We start from the raw sequence: 7,935 nt of genomic DNA, 5'->3' as shown, positions 1-7,935 counted from the left end.
TTAAATGCCAGATAAACAAGTCTCCTACTGGGAGAGGGTCCTCTTCTGATGGACCCAAAGACTTGTGGAGCGTGAGGCACTGACCACTGTCCTCTCCGCAGATGGAGAGGCTCCCCAGGGTCTGTCCGCCTGAGGATAGAGCCTACCCTGTGTAGTGGCACCGTCTCCCCACTTTTTGTCTGTCTGCCCTGCAAGGCGTCCCTGTCCTCTGGCTCAGCTACTGTTCCAGGATCAACAAACATGTTGACTTACAGTAAGTCCTCTTGGCTCCCCCATCCCCTGCTCCCTCCCATTGCCCAGAACCATGACATGGAATTAAAATGTGGCCGAACACCCAATGAAGCTATTCTGATTTGAACCCAATGAGTATGACCTGACACTCCACGAGGCTGGTTGGGTTTCAGTGGCTAAAACTGCCCAGCGTGCTCAGTTATTTCTTGACACAGATTTGACTCTCTAAATCGGCCTCTCAAAAAAGGATGGTGAGCACTACAATCCCGTTTTGAGGATGAATTTGAGAAAGAATGACCTGGAAGAGTACAAATCAAAATGTTAGCATAAGCTACATCTCCAGCATGGGATTACAGTTTATTTATTTTATTTTATTTCTTAGCTGTATTTTCTAAAATTTCCCTAATAGTCATGTTTCATTCTTGCAATAAAAAATGAAAATTTATGTCATTATTGCTAAAACTGTGGCCCACAAATACATCATTTTTTTTCCTGTAGGATGAGCCAAATGCTGACGGTTTTCCTTTTTTTCAGGTATAAATCATTATTTGCTCTGTGTGAGTTGGTGAGTGCTATTTACAAGGCTATTTTAAACTAACAAGCTTATTTTGGAAGGTTATGATAGACTTAGAGGGAATTACAGGATTTGAGTTGGGCAATATCTTGGACGCAGTGCCTGTTATGATGGACAAGAGAAGAAATGACTAAGTGCCTCTTTGGCGAAGAGGGAGCCGGAGCAAGCCACTTTAGCTTCCAATGAATTCAAGTAATTACCTTTTTTATATGTCAGTAAAAAACTTCAGCACGCCCTAGAGAGGCTAGATGTGGATGGTGTCTCTCTTTAACACTTCTTTTCCCAAGACTGGCTAAGGAAGGAGTTTGGCTGGATTAGGAACCTTAGTGCTTGCAAGGGTGTGTGTTGAGGTGTTTTTCTGGTGAGGGGTTAACTCATGTTTCAGAACAACAGGGCAGCATTTAGAACATAAAAGAGACATGCAAGATGACTTTCCCGCCAAGGGGACGCCCTGGGTTTAGGTAACACTGAACCCTGTGGATGCGCAGAGGTGCTTCCTGACCGGCACTGCAGCCTGCAGAAGGTAGAGGGCGCCATGGGTGGAATTCCCACTTGGCTCCCATTTCCGCTGTCAAGTTCCTTAGCTTCCTCTCTGTCCCTGAGTCATGGGACCAGCTGATCCTGTGTTTCATTGAGTGCTTGCTTTCTGCCTCCAGGGCCCCAGGGAGACCCAGGCCCGCCAGTACCCAGGGCCTGTGTGTGCAGAGTCCGGGTGTTGGAGGCCGCTGCGGAAGGGCTGGCACGGCGGGCTGGGCCGGGAGCCGCAGCGCCCCAGGCGTGGCGTGCCAAGTCTCAGCAGAGCAGACCGGGCTTGACGGACGCTGGCTCCGAGGAGGCCGGGCGAGCCCTCCATTTTGGAAAGGCTCGGGAGACGTTGAAAGGATCTGGCAAGGTTCAGGCCTGCTACAGAGAATCGGTGCTTCTCCACCCGCTTGGATTTGGTGAACACTTCACAGACAACAGGCGGCGATGCCAGCCTTACGACTAAAGAGACTTCCAGAATATCCTGGGGCTAACCTAAGGGAGGGCTGCTGGAGAAGAGTGGCTAGGATGGGAACCTGTGATATTTTCATAGAAAATGAGCGTTTCGTCTGTGCAAACAGCGCACACGAAATCTCCTTTGCCGTTACACGTTGGAAATGGTTTTGTGTTCAGAGCCAATGCGGCGGCTTGGGGTCTAGTGTTGAAAAGAATCATAACCCTGATCCTAAAGAGAATATCAGCCTCTGGGAAATACAATCAAACATAAAGTTCATTCCAATATCTGGCCCAAGAAGGCACGACGGGGGAACTTTTCTTTATGTAATAGGGATTTCCATCAAAGTTGTTTATAAACCGTTTTATGATGCTGTGAGTTGTGATGCAAATCCTGTTCTCTTATTGACTTATGTTACGGGTTTGTGGACTGCCCAAATTACAAAAATAAATCTTAGTTTGGGCTATTATAAGTTCAGAATTTGTGATAGCTCAGATGTGAATCTATGAACGTTTATCTTTGTCTACTTAGTTACCTGTTTCTTCTTAGAGAATACAGATTAACAGGACAAAAAAAAAAAAGCCGTGATGAACAATGTTTAAAATCATTGACGAAAGAAATTGTTTCCAAGCACCCACAAGTGAATAAACACACATGTATTGAACACTGCTGGTCACCACGGGGTGGGGGTGGGGGTAAGGATATAAAGAGAAAGAGGAAGTCTCTGCCCTCAGCATTTGAAAGCAACACTAGGTGAGGTGTGGTTGCTCCTGCATGTGTCCCAGTAATTTGGCAGGCCAAGGCAGGAGCATCGCTTGAGGCCAGGAATTCGAGACCAGTCTGGGGAACATAGCAAAATAAAAAAATTAGTCTAGCATGGTGCTGTGTACTTGTAGTCCTAGCTACTTGGGAGGCTGAGGCTGGAGGATCTCTTGAGCCCAGGAGTTGGATGTTACAGTGAGCTATGATTACGTCACTGCACTCTAGTCCGGGTGACAGAGTGAGACCCTGTCTCTAAAAAAAAAAAAGTTAAAATTAAAAAAACAAAAACAAACACCAAGGGCTCAAATCACTAAGGGGTCAAATAAATTTAATACAAGACAGAGTGCTTTAAATACATCCCTTTCATTCCCAACCTTCTTAAAAGAGGAAATTATGTCTCTTGCTGCCTTCCTGTACCTCACACTCAAATCTCAAACCGACGAAGCCTGATTTCTTTTAAAAACCTTTTTTTAATTTTCAAAAATTAGTTTTTACTTTTTAGAGATTATTTTTTGGAGACGGAGTTCTCACTATGTTGCCCTGGCTAGGCTCCAACTCCTAGGCACAAGCAATCCTCCCGCCTCAGCCTCCCAAGTAGCTGGGACAACATGCATGTGCCACCATGCCTGGCTTGAAGCCTGATTTCTAATCCTTCCGATCAACTGAAATGCTTAACATTCACTAATCAATAGGCAGTCAGGAGCCTGTCTTCAGCTCTCCTCTTGCTTAAATCCTAGCAGCATTCGATGCTACCGATTGTTTTCGACTTCTTGTTACACTATGATCCCTGGATTCTTTCTCCTGTCTGGTTTCCATCCCAGCTTGTGAATATTCTTTTAGAGGCTCTTACTGACTCTTCTCTCAGTCTTATAATGCCATTGTTTCCCAGGGTTTCCTCCTCATGTTTTCTCTTCTCACTCCGGATGCTTTCTTTGAACAAGCTCATGAGCTCCCATCACTTCAACCACGAGTGATATATACCAGAATTCAGAAATCTGCTCTTAGCACTGACCTCCCCACCGACAAGTGTAAGCTTCCTAAAGCTCCCGAGCACTAAGTGGCAATACAAAGAGGAAGATTATTATGTTGGCTGTGTGAGGAATGGATTGGACGGAGGTACAGTTGGGAAGGCATGTGGATTAAGAGCCTTTTGGGTCTAGGTGAGGGGTTACGAGGTGCCTTGAACATCTTGATCTATTGCAAATTTGCTTTACTTCCATTCTGCCTCTTCCCACAGCATCTTGAGTTATGTGCTTATGTTCCCACCTCCTTTACCAGGCTGTGAGCTATTTGAGGAGAAGGACTATGACTTTCATCTTTGTCTCTTTCGTCCACAGTAAATATGGTAGTATGAGCTACTTACACCATTCGGGCAGCGGTGGGAGAGGAAAAAAGGGAAGACGTCTTTGATGTTGATACACTCATTGAAGGCACTCGTTGACCAGTTGGATGTGAAGCCTGAGGAAGTGAGAGGAATGGAGGAGGATGCTGAGCATCAAGTCAGGGTGACTGGGGCTGGTGAGACCATTAACCGAGAGAAGGCACACAGAAACAGGGGGCGGTGGAGCCAGCGTGTTGGGTTTTGGGTGCAGAGAGACTGAGGCCCGGTGGAGTTTGGATGTGGAAATGCTCAGGAGACAGGTGGAGGCACAACACTGTGTTGATCTGCTGCGACTTAGTTCATGAAACTGAAAGCATTGAGACTGGGAGTTTAAAACATGGAATTACGCTAGGTGTATCTCCTAATGCTATCCCTCGCCCCTCCCCTCACCCCACAACAGGCCCCGGTGTGTGATGTTCCCCTTCTTGTGTCCAGGGGTTAATGGGTGTAGCACACCAACATGGCACATGTATACATATGTAACAAACCTGCACGTTGTGCACATGTACCCTAGAACTTAAAGTATTTTTTATATATATATATATATATATATATATATGGAATTACGCCTTGAATAATGGCTTCTGAGAGTTTAGGAAGGTCCTTAGAAATCATCTAGTCCAATTGTTTGTTGAACGCCTGACTCCTCTGTACAGCTTTCCAGCTGACCTTCCTGCACTTTGGTCTCATTTGGCAAACTCTCCCTGTGTTTACAGCATTTTTCCTTTTTGATTCACCTTCAAAGACTTCAAAGTCTCTTTTACTTCCAGTTTTAAGTTTCTCTAGCCTTTTTGTCATAACAGATTTTTATCAGTTATCTGTTTAGAGAGAACTTTTCTTTCTTTCTTTCTTTCTTTTTTTTAGAGATAGGGTCTTGCTATGTTGCCAAGACTGGTCTGAAGTCCTGACCTCAAGTGATCCTCCTGCCTTGGCCTCCCAAAGTGCTGGGATTAAAGGCATGAGCCACCATGCCTGGCCTAGAGAAATCTATTACTGAACATTTATTTACCTGGCTTGGGGGTCCATAATTTTACTCTTGGGCTATCTGAAAGTAGGGTTGTTTTAGACTCTGTAAGAGAAACTTAGGGTTAACTGGGAGACAAAAGGTAAGAACTGGCTTAATTCACAGCAACTGACTCTTTTATATCTCCAAGGTTTCCACTCTTGGATTTGCTAACTCTTAGGGAAGCTAGAAGCAGACTGCCTGCATGTGGGTCTTGGCTGTATTCCCTACCAGCTGGGAACATTGGGCAGGTTACTTAACCGCTCAGAACTTTTGTTTCTTCCAGTAAATGGAGATACTGGTGGTATGAATTTCATAGGGTTGTTGAGAAGATTGAACATGAAATGCTTAAACAGTCTCTGCCATGGAGTAAGTCTTCATGATGAATATTAGCTTTTATAATTATGACCTCCGGCACACCCATCCACACACAGAGCAGTCACCATCAGGGAAACATGGTGGATGGAGGATAGATGGCAGAAGTGGCCCTCGCCTCATCTGAAGACAAAGAAAGGAAAGGACTAGAACCGATGAGGTCTAAATGTAACGGAGAGGAAGCTTCAGCAATGAGCCAAGAGTCCCTCTGCTCACAGTTTTCCAAGGGAGAGAATTACGGGAAGACATAGCTTCCGGCATTTAGAAGTGAGAATGTTTTCGTCATCAAAATAGTGAGGTCTATTTTAAATAGTTTGGCTAATTAGGTGCTGATTAAATTGCATTGCTGCCATATGTTTGTGCTTTCTTCTATGCAGAGTTTATCTGCCTGAAAAGTCTAAGTAAATTATGTGTTTATGAAGGAATTCTTTGATACCTTGCACCTAGTAAGCACTCAGAAGTATTAAGTGAAATTATTTTACAAGCTAATTATCATAATGGTACAAACAGCATCTAATATGTTTGAATGCTTATTCTGTGCTTCACATAACTATCTCATTTAATCCTGTGAGGTAGTTACTGTCATCATTTCAATTAATTCTTAAGAGACTGAAGTTAAAGACCAGTGGATCCTTGGTGTGTCAAGATCTCTCTGACGTTTCTTTGTTTGTGTGCTTGGATTTTTGTTGTTGGGTATTCTTAGCACAAAATGCACCTGCAGGAGAAATGATAGAAATGACTTTCAATGGATCTCTAAATAGACGTGGCTGCTAAACAATCAGGAGGGGTGTCATATGGCTGAGCTGAAGATAGGAGCTTCCTGGAGATGGTGTGGTGACTCTTGGAGTTTGATGGATGGAGAGGGGTGGAGAGGGGTGGAGAGGAGGAAGAAGGAGGAAGAGTGAGCTGAAACCACCTGTGAAAGCAGACTGGCAAAGAGCCCTTGGGCATGGCAATTTGGGGTAAAGCTGAAAGATACTGGCCTGTCTTCACCAAAGATGGTGCTGACTCATTGTAACTGACCCCAGTCCATCTGTCCAGCCTCATCTCCTATTATTTTCTCCTCTCAGTGTCTACAGCCTACTTTCTGTTGCCTACACGCACCATTTCTTTTCACAAGCCTCTGCTTTTACACACAGTGTGTCCTCTATCTTGCATGCCCTTCCTCATAGCCCCAGCTGGTAAATTTAATAAAATCATCACTGATTTTGTGCCCTTTCCTTTGCCAAACATTGAACATAGGTTCTATCTAATTCTTGTAACAATTCTGCAAAGTAGGCATTATTATTTCTATTTTCCAGATGGAGAAACAGAGCCCCTCCCCCCGCCAAGGCTAAATAATGAACACAAGATTTCACAGTTAGGTAGACCTAGCGCTAGGATGTAGGTCTGTCTGATTCTAAAGACTGTCACATTCTTCTTTTCCTATTCCTTTAAAAATTCCCCATCACCCTTCAAGACTTAGCGTTGGTTGCTCTGCCTATGGAGTAGCCATTCTCTATTCTTGTACTTTCTTAATAAACTTGCTCTCACTAAATTAAAACAAAAAACAAACAAAAAAGACAGCCTTAATGCTGTTTCCTCTGTGAAGCCGTAATGGAATTTCTCAGACAACCGAATATTCCTCGACAGTTCTGTAATGCTCTGTACACATCTACAAAAATAGTATTTATTAACGTTGTATTGTAACTAGATGTCTGCATGGCTTACCCAGTATAGATTTCATAAACAGATGGAAAGGGGTATAGCTTTATATAGCTTTATAACCTCCATCTTCCAACCAAGCTTTTCACATTGCTTGTCATATAATATACCCTTACTAAATTATTGTTGAATTAATGAATAAATTAATTAATGCTAAGGAGCTCATTTGTAAAGCTGTGAACTTCTTTCTCTTTGCCAGATTATCGATTCTGCCTCTAAGTATGTTCTCTGTCTGCATCCCACACTAGCGTGATGAACACTGACCAGATGGTTAGTTATGGAGACGTCCATCCTTGGAACCCAAAGCCTGCATTCCAAGTCAGTGTGCTGGAGACTACTGGAGGCCACACCAGGCCCTTGGCTACCTTCTCTACGGCCTCCAAAAGAGCAGCAGTAGCAGCAGCACCGAATTTAAGGACCATGTGAAACCCTGAATTAACCCTTCAGGATCTGACCTGGCTGTAGAAGTCTTTGGCCTTCCCAATCCAAACCCATCTTATAGCATTTGCTGAGTTACCTCACGTCACCATCATTCCGCACAGACACGCAATACATTCCTTCCATGGCTGCTGTGGCCGATGCTTTTCCCAAATGTTTGCTGTAAGCCAAATAGCCAAGCCCCAGCACTCATGTGCAGTTTCTGTTTTAATATCAGCAGAATCACTTAACATCTGAGAGGTTCAGGCACATTTCTTGTCAATCACTCCCTGGCCTCTGTCAATCTTTGACCTGCCTTCTTTTAGATTCCATCTGCCTCTCCTCCTTCAAAACATGATGTGATTTATTTCCAGAACAGTTTTCTAGAAACTGAGCTTATGGGATAATGGACTGAGCCAGTCTCCATCATAGAAAGGGTTTCTACACCTTCCCCAGTGACTGACCAAAGCCGTGTTGCTATTCAACAGATAGTGACATGTCCATAGCATCAA

General features: G+C 44.0%; 1 long non-coding RNA gene across 1 annotated transcript; it reads left to right on the top strand.

Moving 5' to 3' along the window:
* The first annotated feature begins 1,414 nt into the window (after positions 1-1,414).
* LOC131381880 (uncharacterized) lies at positions 1,415-7,674 on the top strand. Its single transcript, XR_009210902.1, has 3 exons — positions 1,415-1,721; positions 3,881-4,009; positions 7,206-7,674. It is a non-coding gene; the product is annotated as an uncharacterized LOC131381880 (long non-coding RNA).
* The last annotated feature ends 261 nt before the right edge of the window (positions 7,675-7,935 follow it).

The sequence above is a fragment of the Hylobates moloch genome, unplaced genomic scaffold (assembly GCF_009828535.3).
Source record: "Hylobates moloch isolate HMO894 unplaced genomic scaffold, HMol_V3 SCAFFOLD_18, whole genome shotgun sequence".
Lineage (NCBI taxonomy): Eukaryota > Metazoa > Chordata > Mammalia > Primates > Hylobatidae > Hylobates > Hylobates moloch.
Note: the sequence above shows the minus strand (reverse complement) of the source record. Positions and strands in the feature narration are given on the sequence as shown.